The 16,773-nt window shown below is 42.9% G+C and overlaps 1 protein-coding gene and 1 long non-coding RNA gene across 2 annotated transcripts in view; one reads left to right on the forward strand and one right to left on the reverse strand.

The window, feature by feature from the left end:
- Positions 1–16,773, forward strand: part of LOC136835554 (receptor-type tyrosine-protein phosphatase epsilon-like) — a 282,453-nt gene that overhangs the window by 13,389 nt on the left and 252,291 nt on the right. The gene's annotated exons all lie outside the window — the stretch shown is intronic.
- On the reverse strand, positions 5,415–5,983 carry LOC136835147 (uncharacterized). The gene is made up of 4 exons (XR_010852001.1): positions 5,926–5,983; positions 5,728–5,810; positions 5,568–5,634; positions 5,415–5,444 (listed from the first exon to the last, which is right to left on the reverse strand). It is a non-coding gene; the product is annotated as an uncharacterized lncRNA (long non-coding RNA).

Below are 16,773 nucleotides of genomic sequence, written 5' to 3' on the forward strand. Positions count from 1 at the left end.
TTTTGCACGGCGCAAGGTCTATGGCTGTCTGCATGGGCGTAAATGCCCACGCAATAAATCAACTACTCCCACCGTCGCCTTGGCCGTCACAGGATCCTCAGGCCATGAGGCCCTCCCGCCGAAGGGTCAGGCACGCGGGTTTCTCCACGCAGGTAGCGAGCCCGCTACAACGAGTCACTGCTTTCGAGGACTCGGCGCACTGTAAATCTCTCATCCGGAGGGACAGAGTTCCCTACGAGCTATCACAATAGATCGAAAACTCGTCACGATCGAGGAATAAATCAATCTCCTATATACTCCCTACGGTCCACCTGAGAGTCTCAATGACCTCACCAATCCAAAATTTGCAATCTTGCAGTAGCAAGCCATCTCCCCGGAGGCTATGACGCTGACTCAAGCAGGACTTCAGTCCTGCCGAAATCACGACAATCTAGGGGTCCACATTCCTAACACTCGGCGCGAGAGTAATCCTCCCCGCTTCCTCAGCCAAGACTGGCGCTCCCTGGGTACCAGAAGGACGAAGTCCCCCACCAGTGCCACCTGGAGCATGATGTGCCAGTGTCTCTCGAGATCGGTTCCCGATCCAATTTGTGCCCGCCCGCCTCAGTGCCAGTGCTAGGCTCCCAATCAGATCTCCTTCAGGAGATGCCAAATTCTCTGCCGGTGCCACTTGCATGTCTCCATGAGGCAGCCATCTGGTCTGACCGATTTAGAGCCCAAGAAACCCTGATAGCGCCTGACTCTGCTCCTATGCCACGCCAGAGCGCCACGCCGACTCCATTCACGATCCAACTCAGGACTTCCTTCCCCGCGCCCAGCACCGCTACCGGCGTCGTCAGAGAGACGGTTCCTGACCACCGCGAAGCTCACTCCGCAGGTGCGGCCTCGCAACCCGCCAGCTGCAAGCCTGAGCTGGTCAACGTTACTCGCGAGCCGCTTCACGCCACCCCCTCGCACCGCCTCCCTTCTGCCTCAGCCCGTCGCTGACGCAATTGCAAGTCAGGATTCTGCCACATCTCCCACTTGGCCGATGAACTACAAGAGCCGACGATCATGGTAGAACCCGCACGAACACCGCGCCAGTTGTCGATCAGCAGGCCCAGGTGGTACCCGTGTCCCGGTCGCGGCCCTCCGCTTCCGGCCGAGACAACTGTCCCATTAAGAAAGGCTCGAGGCTAAATTACCACGCGTGGGACATTCCAGGTAATTTACAAAGAGCTCTAGAGCTCCTCATGGCACCTGTGCCACCATTTCATTTTTTCGAAGGCCTTGGCACCCCTAATCCAGAAGGGGATGTCAGACCTCCTCTATCTTCTCGCCTCAGGAACTGCTATCTCTTACCATCCTCTCTACTAATCTTCCCTTAAATTATCCCCGCAAGAGGCAATTAAATACGGATACCATTCCCACACAATGTATAAATCATTAAGAATAACAGAGTGAGAAGTGGCACGCCCTTTGCTACTTCATATTTGGCACCGGGCGGCGTGTCAGCCCCTGAAGGAGTCGCGCTGGTGCATTCTCTCTCACTCTGGGACTGAAGTGATAGTCCAGGCTGTAATTTATAGGCGAGACTATAAATCTCTGCCTAACACAATAAACCTCACTTTTTCCCCTAGCTCTTCTGCCAATATCATTTACTTTCTTTAGTCATTTATTTATCTTTATTTTAATGAATCACGAGTCATAAACTTCTGCCCTTTGTGATTTAAATGCTCCCTTTGTAAGCTCTGAGGGACGTGTCCCGCCTATCATATGCGGGGTCGGTTTGTCTGTGAACGCCTTGGTACTCTTTCCTTTACATAGTTATCCTTCTCCATCCTCCAAGATCCATTGTCCATCTGCATCCATTCATTACCGCCATACATTGAGCAGTGACTACAAAATTAGCGAATGAAATTAGCGGTAATTAAAACTGCGAATACTTCCGGCCGCAGATACGGGCTGTCAAAACTGTAGCTGCTACAGTACGTAAAAACTAAGATAAATTATCAATGCGAATATGTATAGTCATTACAGTATCGCGTAAAAGGGGATGTCATTTACAAAAATAAACGCTGTTTTTCATTTACACAGCCTCTTCAAGGCAGATTGTACTAACCGCATGCATTTTATCTAAAATTAAGTAACTGTGTATTTTAATTCTTGAACAATAACCTTTCTTTTCATTTGTTGGCCATAGCCTCATATACGTGGTCCTATAATTCACAATTGTTCGAGTCACATTATAAAGTTACCAGTGGGTAACCAAATCTAAAGTAATTATTCTTTTGCAAGTGTTTAAATCACTTTGCGTTCTGTTAACTAAAATTGTCCCAATGTGTTATTAAAAGTAACGCCACAGTTTCATAAAACCTTAGAGTAAAGTTCATTGCGAGGCAGAATGTAGAGTAACGTAGCATTTGTCGCCATTCTGAATATCGATGTACACACCGGCGAGGTATGTACATCATCTTGTATGGGGAGGTATTATGGGATTAGCAAGAATTAGCAAATTGCTGCCTCCTCCTTTGTTGTTGTTGGTTGTCTATTTACTGCCAGCCAGCCGATCGATAGACCATCTGTCTATCTAATTTAAAAAACAAGGGTTAAAAGATTAAAGGCGCCTCCCATTTTTGGATAAAGATCTTTCCTTCAGGCAAAAGTAATCTGGCTTGGGTGTTTCTCATAGGCCAAAAACCTCTTACAGCAGGTGCATGAAGAGTCAAAGCATCTGTGTTATGCACCCCCTGCCCCATAGGGGATAAAGGCAAAAGCCCACGAGGTCTCGACACATTAATGCTGGCTAAAGACATGGAGTGAACTTAGAAGACGCCTCAACACCTGGCCCCACCGGATGCCCTTGCATCCTAATCCACGTGGCCCTTCCTGAAGTATACTTCTCTCGTGCCCCCTTCAACCGTATTCCTCGAGCCCACACGCCATTGCTTGGAGTTTCGAGGAGCCTCATCGCTTTGCTCCCTTTACGGAAGCCTTTGCATCTCACCACGTGGAAGAAACTCGTCCTCGGAACGCAAGTCATCCACGGACCGCCTCTCTACACGCCCTCGGAAATCTGCTAAGGTAAAGTGTCCTGAAGAGCCCTACTTCAGTCACGCTTTGTCTCGTAATATTTTCAAAGAGAAAGCCAGAAACCCCTGTTCATCGTCCGCGCGCTCTTGCATCGCAGTATTAATTTTATTACTCCTTGGCACCTCAGTGCAGCTTCGAATTCATTATTCTTTGTCTATTTTCACATTGGCGATAATGTGCATATCTCTCATTTCAGAGGGATCCTATTTTCGTGGAAGCCGGACCGTGTCTGAACTCAGTTTCATTCAATCCCGCAGGAATCTCCTTCAGGATAGTAATCTACTTGAGCCTCTTCCCGTACTACACTACTTGTGTAAATACACTCCTTAAATTTGCCTTACGTGTTTTACGTAATATTTCCTCAGCAAGAGCCCTAAGCTCATATGAAATTCTCCTTTGTTTTCCTTCCTTTTTACGCTTTCCGCACTACAAAGTCAGGAATCACAAGCAATTACCGTGAAATTGTTGCTACCTGTCTCACAGATATTTCAAACTAAACCATTGAAAACGTAAAATATATATATATATATATATATATATATTTATGATATATGTTTGTGTGTATTTATGTATATAGATCTACAGTGCACATAGAAACACTATACACACAAAGTGTGTGTCATTAGCTACGTTGCCGAAATCCTTCCCAATTTAAAATCTGGGCACAGTTAATCTGCATTCCTCAGTTCGGGGTTCTTTAATCTGATCATAAAATCCTAATTATCCCTCCCACAGGCTGTCCAGAAGAAAGAGGCCATTCCGGGACGAGGCTGACCTACTTTACAATCTGCCATCAGTTGAGGAGTCAATAACCATATTTTTTTAATGCATTGTATAATTTTTTTTTTTTCATTAGTGAGCCTGGGCTAGAAATTGGACATTTTTATAATTCATTTAGATGATTAGAAAGTAGGTCATCCTCATCCTTCCTTTTGATCAAAGCAGTTTAATGTATGATTTCAGTTCTTGAGGTTTCAGTTCTTTTGCTCTTTTCACGTCTTCATGGTTAGATACACAGAACAAGAGTCAAGCTCCTGGTTTACCCTTTCAGACCTAGTATGGGAAGATGTGGCAGCGCGTTGCCACATCTACATGATAAGCAAACTGAGGTCAAGGTTTTATGAGTCACATCTGGGGAAAGTGGCAGCGTCTGAAACGTACTACATGTTTGTAGTCATTTTGGTTTGACTATAGTATTGATAACCAGCAGATATGGAAGTTTGTAAGGTGGCGACGTAATTGGTATTTTAGATGTCGGTATCGTTTGATTGAAATGATCGGCCGTTGTTTACAGCTTTACTGTAGTCACCTCCCACCTGCGGTGAAAATGGAGGGCTTGACATTAGGGCCCAGAATTACACAGAGTCCTTTGGAAAGATTCCAGTTCCTGGTTATTTGATGATGGCCAGTTTGGAATTCTTTTGTCGATGGTCAAAAGTCATGGTGAAAGTGAAGGTCGTTTTGCTGCCCATACTGAAAGGGACACTAAACTCGCCATTGCCCATGAAACAAGGAATTGGAATCTGTCAAAAGGTGTGTGTATAATATATATATATATATATATATATATATATATATATATATATATATATATATATATATATATATATATATATATATATATATATATATATATATATATATATATACAGGCAGTCCCCGGTTTACGACGGTGGTTCCGTTCTTGCGCGCGTCAGAACCCGAAAATCGTCAGTAAAAGCGGAACGATGGCATACGACGCCAGAAAATTGTATAAAAATTTGAAACAAAAGTTATGAAAGCCTTACTTTTTAATCCTTTGGGTATACTGCATGTTGTTTCTTGATGTTTTACCTACATTTTGATGTGTGTGTATCCAAAACTGGTGGTTCTGGAATGTAAAATTTACAATTTACTACAAAGTACAGTACTGTACAGTAAATCCTGTATGCAGTAAAGTATAGAGTACTGTACATATACTGCACAAAAGTAAAATACAAATATGTTATACAGTAACACAGGTGTACAGTACACTGTACTGTACTGTAATTTATACCAAAGAGTTTATAAAAGATAAAAAAAGTGAATTCCTTACTTTTATTTTGGAAACCCTGTGCTTTTAACCCTGGAAAAAATGGTGTGGCCTCATGATTCAGGGGATTCTGGAACAAAAATTTAGTATTAGTGTACGTATAATACTGTACAGTAGTCCTGCATGCAACAAAGTATAGTACTGTACTGTATAAATACAGAAACAGTCAGTATTTTACAGTAGAATAATAAATATATAAAAATTATAAAGAGTTAGGAATTCCTTACCTCATTCAGTGATTGTCAAAGCTGTTACAACCGCAGGCTAGGTTGGGGAGATGGAGATTGTATGCGTGGGGAGCCTGCAATGATAAGGATAAAATTGCTGCAGAGTTTGTACTGTATGTGTTACACTGTTCTGTATCAGTTCAGGTATTTCACAAACCTATGTTCAACAGTACAAAATAAAAATATGAATGCCTTACCTAATTTCAGTGATTTTTAGAAGATGGAGGCGAGGATGAGGGAGCTCTAGTAAAGGTGCTGGGCAGTCTGAATATTAGAATGAAGACGTTACTTTATATTTATCAAATGTACTGTACATATGACCATTTATAACATTAAAAACAGTGAAGAATTCAATACCTTGAGTGATTTGAAAGATGTAGGCTACATGAGGAAGGTTTTGTACAGTTCCAGTAGAGGTCAGGTTAAAGGTGCATGTCAGTCTGGAATGATAATGTACATGATAAAGATTAGAATAAAGTACTTCTGTGGATTTCATAAACAGTACACTAATTTTATAAAATGTATAACAATTTATAAAACAGAAAGTGTTCTTACCAAATTCTAGTGGTTGGCTTGCTTACTGGGATGGGCATATGGTAGATGAGAACAGGGGCTATGGTGTGGCATCTGCAGGTGCTTGGGAGTCTGCAATGAAAAGATAGAAATGATACTGTACACAGCAGTACTGTACTGTACTGTATAAGTATAATAACACAATTTAAAACAATGTAGGCTAATAGAAATTTCAAAAGTGAAGAATTCCTTACCTGGTGGACATGAAATGGGTGCAGGTGCTACTGGTGCAGGTGAATTTGGAGTTGAGCAGGGGACACCTGTCTTTTCTGTGGAATGATAAAAGATAGAAATTACCACACAGGGTATGTATGCAATAAGCTACTGTACTGTATACAGTTTTATAAAGTGATTTGAAAGAAAAAAAGTCATGAAATCCTTACCTGATGGGGCTGGAGGGGATAAGGTCAGCTGAGTTGGCCGGGAGGAGGCTGTAACATGTGGATCTGGAATGATAATGATTATGTAAAGTTACAGCAAATACTAAAGCAATAGTGTACTGTACAGTGGGTGAAGTGCAGTACACTTTTTTGTAACATTTATAAAAATTTATAAAACATTAAAAAAACATTAAGAATTCCTTACCTGGTGAAGTTGAGAGGAGACAGGAGGTCCTGTAACTTCAAAACCCTGAATTCTTCAGGGGTCAGGACTGTCATCACTACCAAAAGAGATCTGAATGGCACATAATGAAATAAATTAGGTTATGCGATAGTAAATATAAAATTTGTACCATATGTACAGTACTGTATATACAAATGATTTCATGTATGAAAATTATAAAAATTAAACACTTAGGAATTCCTTTACCTGATAGAGCTGGAGAAGCTGCTGGGGAGGTTACTGCAGGTACAGGTTCAGGCTCAGGTTCTGATTCATAGCCAGGTAGAGGTTCTGGGAATCTGGATTAGAGTCACTTCTGCAATGATACAAATGATAAAATTTATTGGGTTATGCTGTGTATCTACAGTATGTAAATATAAATTGCAGTAACATTTTTATAAATATTATTACAAGTTATAACAATTTATATTACAGCAGTTAATAAAAAATAAAGTTGAGAAATCCTTACCTAGACTAGGAGTGGCAGGTGGTGCTGAAGACTTCTTCACGAAGAAAGAGTCTAGCCTAGACTGCACTTTCTTCTTCAGCTGCTTCTCCTTCAGCGCCTCCCTGTAGCACGTAGTAAGATCCAGCATTCCTCTGCGAATCCTCTCAAACCTGGCAATGTTAGGGTCCTCACCCCTCAAATGCTGCCAAACATTTCTCCAGGTGAGCAAAACCTCTGTCAAGCCCTTGATTGTTAATTCCTTGACCTTTGGTTGTGGTGCCTCTTCCTCCTCCTCGATCATCTGCTTCTCCAGCTCAATGAGGTCCTCCGATGACAATTCCTCTCCGTGGGATGCCAGCAGCTCAGTGACATCCTCAGCTTCCAAGTCCAGTTTCAGCCTCTTGCTTAGCCCAACAATTTTCCTTGTCACAGCCTCAACATCTTCTGCCTGCTCTAACCCCTTAAAACTATTCACAAACTGGTAGGACACAGTTTCTTTCCACGCACCATTCAGAGCCGACACCTTTACTTCGTCCCAAGCCACGTGCGATGTTCGTCACAGCATCTGCAATGTTGTAGCCCTTCCAAAAATCTTTCAGAGTCAACTCCTTGTTACCTTCAACGGCCCGTAAAGCTAGCCGTATTGTCCTCCTCAGGTAGTATGCCTTGAAGTTAGCAATGACTCCCTGGTCCATCGGCTGTAATGAGGGATGTAGTATTTTGGTAGATACACCACCTTACATTAGGGTTCATATTACTAAGATTAGAAAAAGGTGACCAGGGCATTGTCTAAGACAAGCAGGACCTTAAAGGCAGACCCTTCGAGGCACAATACCTTTCCACTGCGGGCACAAAGTGGTCATTGAACCAGTCCTCAAAGACCATCAAGGTAACCCAAGCTTTCTTATTGACTTCCAAATGACGGGGAGTTGACTCTTGAAAATGCCCTTAAAAGCCCTGGGATTTTCTGCCAAGTACACTAGCAAGGGCTTAAGCTTTCAAATCGCCACTAGCATTGGCCCCAAAGAGTAAAGTCAGCCTCTTACCAGCTTTATGGCCTGGTGCTGACCTCTCCTCCTTGGAAATGTATGTACGATTTGGCATTCTTTTCCAAAATAACCCTGTCTCATCTACATTAAATACCTGGTCAGCAGTGTAACCACCTTCCCTAATTATCTCAGCCAAACCACTAGGAAACTTTCTGCTGCTACATCATCAGCGCTAGCAGCTTCACCTTGCAACTTCACATTGTGCAAATTTGCATGAGCCTTGAAGCGGTTAAACCAACCCCTACTGGCGGAAAATTCTTCACTAGCACTGCCTTTCCCATTTTTCTTCACCACTGCCGCATGCAGCTCCCTAGCCTTCTCTTGAATCACACTCGGGCTCACTGGAACACGCCGTTGGTTCTGGTCTTCCAGCCAGATCAACAATAACTTATCCATCTCACTACGTTCTGGCTACGTTGCTTCACGTTAATCACCGTTGCCTTCATTGGTGCAGCGTCTTGCACATGTTTCAGAATACGCTGCTTGTCCTTCACTATGGTAACAACCGTCGTTCTGCTAAGGCCCACTGCACGGCCTATCTCGGTGTTACTTTCACCCTTCTCCGAACGCTTAATTACGTCAGTACTTGACTTCCATGGTGATGCTCTTCCTCGGCTTTTTGGATGCACTAGCATCAGATGATAAATTCTGCCGTTTTGGAGCCATAGTGAAGGCACAATTCACGAAAAAACTGCAGCCAAAGAAAAGCAACAATGAGGCAACGTACCTAACTCTGCGGAGGCAAACACGTGAGTGAGGAAAGGGTTGTTTGGTATTGTTACGCGCCTGCGTGATCGACCCAGGAAGGTCGTTAACCGTCAACTACTGTACAGTACCAATGCAGTTACATACAGAGCGCAGCTACGCTCACGAAACTAGTTCTCCTTTTCAAAGCGGCGTAAAAGCGCCGAAAAAAAGTCATAACCTTGCAATGTATTTTAATAATTGTAACCAGAAACTGATTTTTGATGATTACTGTTAAACCAGAAACGGATTTTTATAAATATACGTAATTGAAAAGCGTCGTAAAACAGGCTGCGTCAGAACGGGCTGCGTCAGAACTCGAAACAAACGTCGTTTCGTAAGCGGCCTGGATTTTTATATGGATATATCTGAAAACCGTATCTAAACTGGAACGTCAGAAGCACGGAACCGGTTAAGTCATATCGCCTGTATATATATATATGTATATATATGTATATATATGTATATATATATATATATATATATATATATATATATATATATGTATATATGTATATATGTATATGTATATATATATATATATATATATATATATATATATATATATATATATATATATATATATGTATGTATATATATATATATATATATATATATATATATGTATATGTATATATATATATATATATATATATATATATATATATATATATATATATATATATATATATATATATATATATATATATATATATATATATATATATATATATATATATATATATATATATATATATATATATATATATATATATATATATATATATATATATATATATATATATATATATATATATATATATATATATATATATATATATATATATATATATATATATATATATATATATATATATATATATATATATTGTTATGTGTGAGGTCTTGGTTGATCATGTATTATTCAATTTACGTAATTTTTACTGGGCCCTGCAAACCAAGATTACACGTAACCTGCCACTTGAAGCCAAAAGTTAACCTCAAAGACAGTCGTTAATTAGCCAAAGGTCGCCAGTTAAGGGTAATTAACCTTAACAAGAATATTTGAGATGAATTTGATTTTAAACGCAACGGTTCTTCCAAACATTCGACGCGAGGCATACAAAAGCATCGAGATTTAACCTGATTTTGCTTTACCCTAAATCCTAGGTATTTTACTGGAATAACGGGTTGAAGCTAACAATATAATAATTAGGCTTAATCTAGACTTCGTAAACACATATACAGTAAGTGGGGATGAAGGAGGAAACAAAAGAAAGTTGAAATACAGAAAAAGATAAAAGAATGAGCGAAGTTTTGAACAAAAAGCGACTTTACCTTAGGACGAACGTTGTGCGCATTTCAACACCGCCGAGAGGAGTCTTCGCAATTGCTTCTTCACTTCACTAATAGAATAATAGACAAAGAAAGGGGACAGGGCCACCTTCCAGACGTCTGCCCGAGACGGCGGCTAGTTTCTCTCTGAAGTTCCCTGACCGGCCTAGGTCAAAAACAGTCACCCCAGGTGTCCACGTTCTTGTTAAAAACATTCGCCAAGAGACAGGTAGGAAGGAAAAAGGACTTTAGGACCACCTATTCTTAAGGCTGATAGGGAAATTTTCCTATAGGGTGAAAGGCCTAACTTACCTATCCCGTTCTCCAACGGACGTTAAGGTTTGAACTGAAGACGCTCCTATATAGACAACGTCTTTTCCCGGTCTCAGTCAGGCTGATATTTTTACAATCAAAAGTTACGAGGGCGAACAGCAGTAATATTTGTAAAAGCTCCCCCCCTTAAGAGGGCCTTCACTCCCTTTTCGGGCGTGAAGGTCTATACTAAGCAAGCTGTTCGCCTCTCGTAGGTTACTCTCCTTCCCTGAGCAGATTAGTCCTGGTTAGCCTACCTAGCTACAGAACTACCTAACCCTAGATAGGATATGAGCTATATTCACTACTTTACCTAATTCTAATAGTACTGGAAGGTGCTCACGGTTATTATAGGCTACCTCCTACAATCATGATGTGTTTTAGACCTAGCCTAGTGGTACATTCTATGAGATTCCCTAGCCTAACCTATCCTAACCCAACCGTAGCACCAACATAAGAGTTAATATTCTAACTAAATTACAACATGGTTTATGTTTAATACAATTAAAATTAACTAGTTAATTCATGAGGGTTGCCTCATATGATAAATGGGGTGCCTCACGGAGGTCTTAGGTTATGCGTGTCCTGAGCATCGTGGCTCAGTTCACAATAGTTAAGATTATTGAAATTAGTTAGGCTACTTACGTGATTACTGCGGCTCGGTGGTAAGTGGAAGGAACAAGGTTACTAAATTGATGTACCGTACTTTAAGGTGGCCTAGGCTAGGTACAAATAAAAGGAAGAGATCACACTGGCTACCTTCTCTGGGCAAGGGGCCAGGATCACTCTTAGATGTTAGGGCACTGTGCCGAGAGGGCACTAGTGCCAGGAGGAGCTTATAGCTCGGCAACTACTGGGCTCTCTTCCGCCCCTTCTTCCTCTTCTTGGGTTCCTCCAAGGCCTATCAGTAGCTGGCCCAGCAGGTGATGAGAGCACCGACTCCGGGGACAGGCCAGAAGGGCTAGCGGGCGCGAAGTCAGGGGCAACTGCAAAGCTGCGGAGGACGCCCTACTCCAGCTGCTGCGACAAACGGAGCGAGAGCGATCTCGACTTCGGCATCCGAGGATGCCAGTTCCTGGTCTTCCAAGGAAGTGGTACCATTTCGATCCTCCAGGGGTTCATCCCCTGGAATCAAATTTTGCAAAGAAGAAGGTTCGGGTGCTGGAGGCTCTCCAGTCGCAATGATCAGCTGCATGGGGAATCCTAAATCTCCTGGAGGAGGATTCGCCTCATGATTTAGACCCGCATGGGGCCTTTTCCACTGGTAGCTCAACGTCCGTGGCGGACGGAGTCTGGCACTGCTCAGTGCTCGCAAGTGGCACTGGCAGCAGTTGAGGGTCAGGCATGCCTGACAAAGGGGTCCGGAGGTGCAATACCTCTCGGACGACTTGGGTTTGGCTGCAGCAGAGATTCCTGCCCCAGCAGGAGATCGTAGCCTCTCCTAGAGTTTTGTTCGGGGCGTCCGCTGGGCGTTGTTTGCTTGGGCAGCCCTCCCAATTTGTGGAGTGGTCTGCCCGCTTGCACGTCCTGCAGCGGTACTGCTCCTCCTGAATCTCTTCGCGGAGGGGGAGGACCTCTTGGTGGGCCAGCCCTTCGCAATTGGAGAGGGCTAGGCCTGAAACAGTTTGGTTTGTGCCCCTTCCGCGGACCACTTTGGTGGGCGGAAGGTGGAGGTTTGTCATTGTTGGGAGTTACAACTGGGGCCTCCGTGGAGGAGGTAACGTGGCTGCAAAGTGGCGTTGGTAACGGGCTTCCGCAGAGAAGATCCCAACCCAACAAGAAGACCACTCCGGGCCGAATTCCACCTACCACGCCAAGGCGGTGGGGTAGCGCCCCCAAGGCGTCATAACCTGGAGTTGGACCGTGGGAACGGTGATGGTGTGGCCCTCTATCCACTTCATTTCCCACCGCGTTTCTTCGTCAACCACAGCACCGGCTGGCACTTGGGCCCTGGCAATCAGGCTAATATCTGCCGCAGTGTCTACTGTGACCGGAAGGGTCACGGGCAGGCTAGTGCTCTGAAGAGGGGCCACCAAGATGAACTGGGTTTCCAGTCTCTTGGGGTAAAGGATCGGTGCGGACCAGCAGCAGAAAATGAAGTGCTGATTAGGTTGACAAATTTGGTGGTGGGGACATGATGTGGACAGGCCGGAGATCCAGCATTGTAGTGGCTAGCAGCCCCACAGGATTTGCACAGGCCTTTTTGATGGGCTCGGTGGCCTGCAGTAACTGTTGGAGGAGAGGGCTGAGCGGATGAATCGGGAGCGGAGTTCTGGCTGGTAGGGTTAGGCTGCTTATTAGTGCCGAGTTTGTATTGGCATTCAGCTTCAGCGTGGCCCCCTTCTTGCAATAGTTGCACAGGGTCTTGCTAGGCAGTCCATTCTTCGGGCGAGTGGAGTTCGAGAGGTAGGCCGGAGGGATGATTCGCTTCTGAGAGGTGCTATGCGACTGATTGAAGGTTTCCTGACGAATCAGCCATGCGACAAGCTTCCATAAGTGTGGAGGGCTGTTTATCGTTAAGATATACCGCAAGGGGCCCAGGCACACATTGGAAAAGGTCTTCTAGCATGGTCCGATTGAAAAGATCCTCAAACGTCGTGCAGGCCAAGGAGTTGAACCAGCGCGTGCACCGGACTGGGTTTTGTGACATGCCCATTCCGTCCAAGACCAGCCGACTTCCTTGGCAAGACCTCGAACCGTTGTCTCCATTTTTCTGGGGTTATCTCGTAGGCCTTTGTAATGACTCTCTACGAACTTCTGCCATGTTGCCTCTCTGGCTCTTCTCCAGTGAGCGGCGCTGCCTTGGCTTTTCCCTCCATATGCTTGGCTAGTATTAAGGCTCTCTCCGTCTCTGTGGTACTGTAGTTATCGAAAAGAGCCTCGATCTCCTCCAGCCATGCTTCTGGCTCGTCCTCAGTCCACTTGGGGACTAGGGAATTGATGCTCGAAATTGAAGCGTTTGATGCAGCAGGTGTAGGACTGGAGGTTTGATGGCTAGCCATAGCTTCGGCATTCTCCATTTTCGCTCTCTCAAGCTCGAGCTCCTTCTCCTTTAGGGCTAACTCAGTTTCCTTGCAGGCTAACTCATGCTGTCTTCTTCTTTCTTTCTCTTTTCCTCTTCATACTTCCTCTGCTCGGCTTCATACATCCTCTGCTCGAGTCTTTCTTCCTTCTCCCGCTTGGCCAAGTCGTCCACTTGCTCCTTAACCCAGGTGGTAAGTTCCGAGTCGGTGAGACCTGCCGCCGTCCCCAGCCCCAGGAAAGTTTTATAATGCTCTGCTGCCATGGTTCTGGTGGGAAGGGCGTCTAACCGGGTCGACGGGCGCATTTGGGCAGCGAGGAAGTGTCTCTTCAATGACGTGGCACCCTTTCAAAGGTGGCACTGTAGTTTGGGTGTGCCGTGTACAGGTCACACTGGTGGCACTCAGTATCCCTAGGCACTGGTGCAGGTTAGGTCCCAGAAGAACTTTCTCTTCTGTGTTCCCTTTTGTTTTTGTTTTATTTATTTTTCTGGATTCTTGCTTGGTGGCACTTATGGTGCCAATGTGTTCCTAGGGACCCTCTACTGGAGTCCAACTAGGCTATATGGGAGAAAGGCACTCTACACCCTGCAGAGTGCAACAATCGAATGAGAGAGAAAGGGAAGGTAAAAGAGAGAAAGAGAGAGAGAAGTAAGCTATTCAAGTGATGACAGTGCTGCAAATTATTGGCACTGTGGAATAAAGTGAATTTTGGGTTTTTTTTTCTTTAAAGATCCTCGTGAGTGGCTGGTCCCAGTACCGGCCCCAGTGCTGGCCCCTTCTTTTTCAGAGGGTGAAAACTACTGTTTGCTTCGGTCTGGATAGCAGGCCTCACTCGTGACCGACAGTTTATCACTGTATCGTAATTACTCTTAACTTGTCCTCATGTATTGTGGGACAGGTGTTTCTTTTATTTGGTTTATTGTATTCGAATTAATTAGCCTAGTATCGGCCGTTCTTTCTTTGAAGAGGGTCACGTACACTTAGGTTAGGAATGCTTACTTGAATGACGAGAGAGAGAGAGAGAGAGAGAGAGAGAGAGAGAGAGAGAGAGAGAGAGAGAGAGAGATTTTCAATCAGCTAATTTCTTGCTGCTTGAGAACATGTAAACAAAGATTTTATAAATGCACAATGGCATGGATCTTAATAAAATGATATAGATGCGTCGTCTTGGCTTCCTTAGGGATTACTTTATTATCTTAATTTTCCTGGGAGCCGACGTCACAAAAGTTTATCGTAAAATTTTAAATTCTCTTTATATGATTTTTATAGCAGGTATTTGTATAGGAACTTATGGTATTACTCCTAACTAAGGCCTATGTTTCCCTGCCTAAATTGTCTTTTGGTCTTGTCTAGCTAAGAATTTGGAGGTGGGTTTACTACGAAAGGCAAAAAAAAAAAAAATTATGCCCCAAGAGTGGCGGGGAGCAGAGTCGAGGTCACAATAACAAGGTCTTTAAGATGGCGGCCAAGTCCCGTTAGGCCTAAATTTCAAAAAAACCTTGGGCGGCGAAGACAACATCAAATGGCGGTTCTCTCACAAACAGTTCGAACACTTTTCAAAACAAACGCTTAACACGGCGGAGGAATCCAAAATGGCGGGTATTTTCTTTTAGCACCAAATTCAAAAACAACGCACGAAACAAATGCAGGTATCCAGATTTTACTTTAAATATACCAATCATGCATAGCGTTTTACGTTACGGATGGAAAACTAAATTACCAAACAACTTTGTGTCTTTTGTTATCGTATTCTCACCCGGACATTAAACAAAAGAATGAAAAGAGAAATGCTAGCCTGCCTGCGTAAATTTACGTTGTTGAACGGTACCTTTATTGTAAAATTACTATTTCAGTTCGTTTGCTACTTCACTGACACGGTTTTGAATGATTCCTGCTATATGCAAACAATAACGATCGGAATTGCCGACGCGATTTCTAAATTACTTTGTGTACATGAAACGGGCTCCGCGATTCGGCCTTTGAATTCGTTACTTGAACGACTTGACTCACGATCCGAACACGGTAAAATGCCCTTCCTTAAACGACCCAAATTGTGATTGCTCTGCTCTCGACGCACCCTTGCCTACCTACGCTAATTCTCACTACCTTGTTATTATAACTATTCTCTTTACTGCTTATTATTATGCCTCGTTCCTTGTTTGGAAGAATGAAATGGAGTTCGATATCTGACTTTTTTTTTTTGGAATTAATGTAATTTAATTTCCTTTTCTCCAGATTCTTTCTCTAAAATGTACTTTAGATTCTACGCAAGGTCGCCAATGTTACGTGTGAGGGTCTTGGTTGATCATGTATTATTCAATTTACGTAATTTTACGGCCCTGCAAACCAAGATTACACGTAACCTGCCACTTGAAGCCAAAAGTTAACCTCAAAGACAGTCGTTAATTAGCCAAAGGTCGCCAGTTAAGGGTTATTAACCTTAACAAGAATATTTGAGATGAATTTGATTTTAAACGCAACGGTTCCTCCAAACATTCGGACGCGAGGCATACAAAAGCATCGAGATTTAACCTGATTTTGCTTACCCTAAATCCTAGGTATTTTACTGGAATAATGGGGTTGAAGCTAACAATATAATAATTAGGCTTAATCTAGACTTCGTAAACACATATACAGTAAGTGGGGATGAAGGAGGAAACAAAAGAAATGTGAAATACAGAAAAAAAGATAAAAGAATGGGCGAAGTTTTGAACAAAAAGCGACTTTACCTTAGGACGAATATTGTGCGCAACACCGACGTGAGGAGTCTGGCAATTGCTTCTTCACTTCACTAATAGAATAATAGACAAAGAAAGGGGACAGGGCCACCTTCCAGACGTCTGCCGAGACGGCGGCTAGTTTCTCTCTGAAGTTCCCTGACCAGCCTAGGTCAAAAACAGTCACCCCAGGTGTCCACGTTCTTTTTAAAAACATTCGCCAAGAGACAGGTAGGAAGGAAAAAGGGACCTTAGGACCACCTATTCTTAAGGCTGATATGGGAAATTTTCCTATAGGGTAAAAGGCCTAACTACCTATCCCTTTCTCCAACGGACGTTAAGGTTTGAACTGAAGACGCTCCTATATGGGACAACGCTTTTTCCCGGTCTCAGTCAGGCTGATATTTTTACAATCAAAATGTTACGAGGGCGAACAGCAGTAATATTTATAAAAATATATATATATATATATATATATATATATATATATATATATATATATATATATATATATATATATATATATATATATATATATATATACATTCATACATACATACATACATACATACATACATAAATACATAAATACATATATA

The sequence above is a fragment of the Macrobrachium rosenbergii genome, chromosome 55, assembly GCF_040412425.1.
Source record: "Macrobrachium rosenbergii isolate ZJJX-2024 chromosome 55, ASM4041242v1, whole genome shotgun sequence".
Taxonomy (NCBI): domain Eukaryota; kingdom Metazoa; phylum Arthropoda; class Malacostraca; order Decapoda; family Palaemonidae; genus Macrobrachium; species Macrobrachium rosenbergii.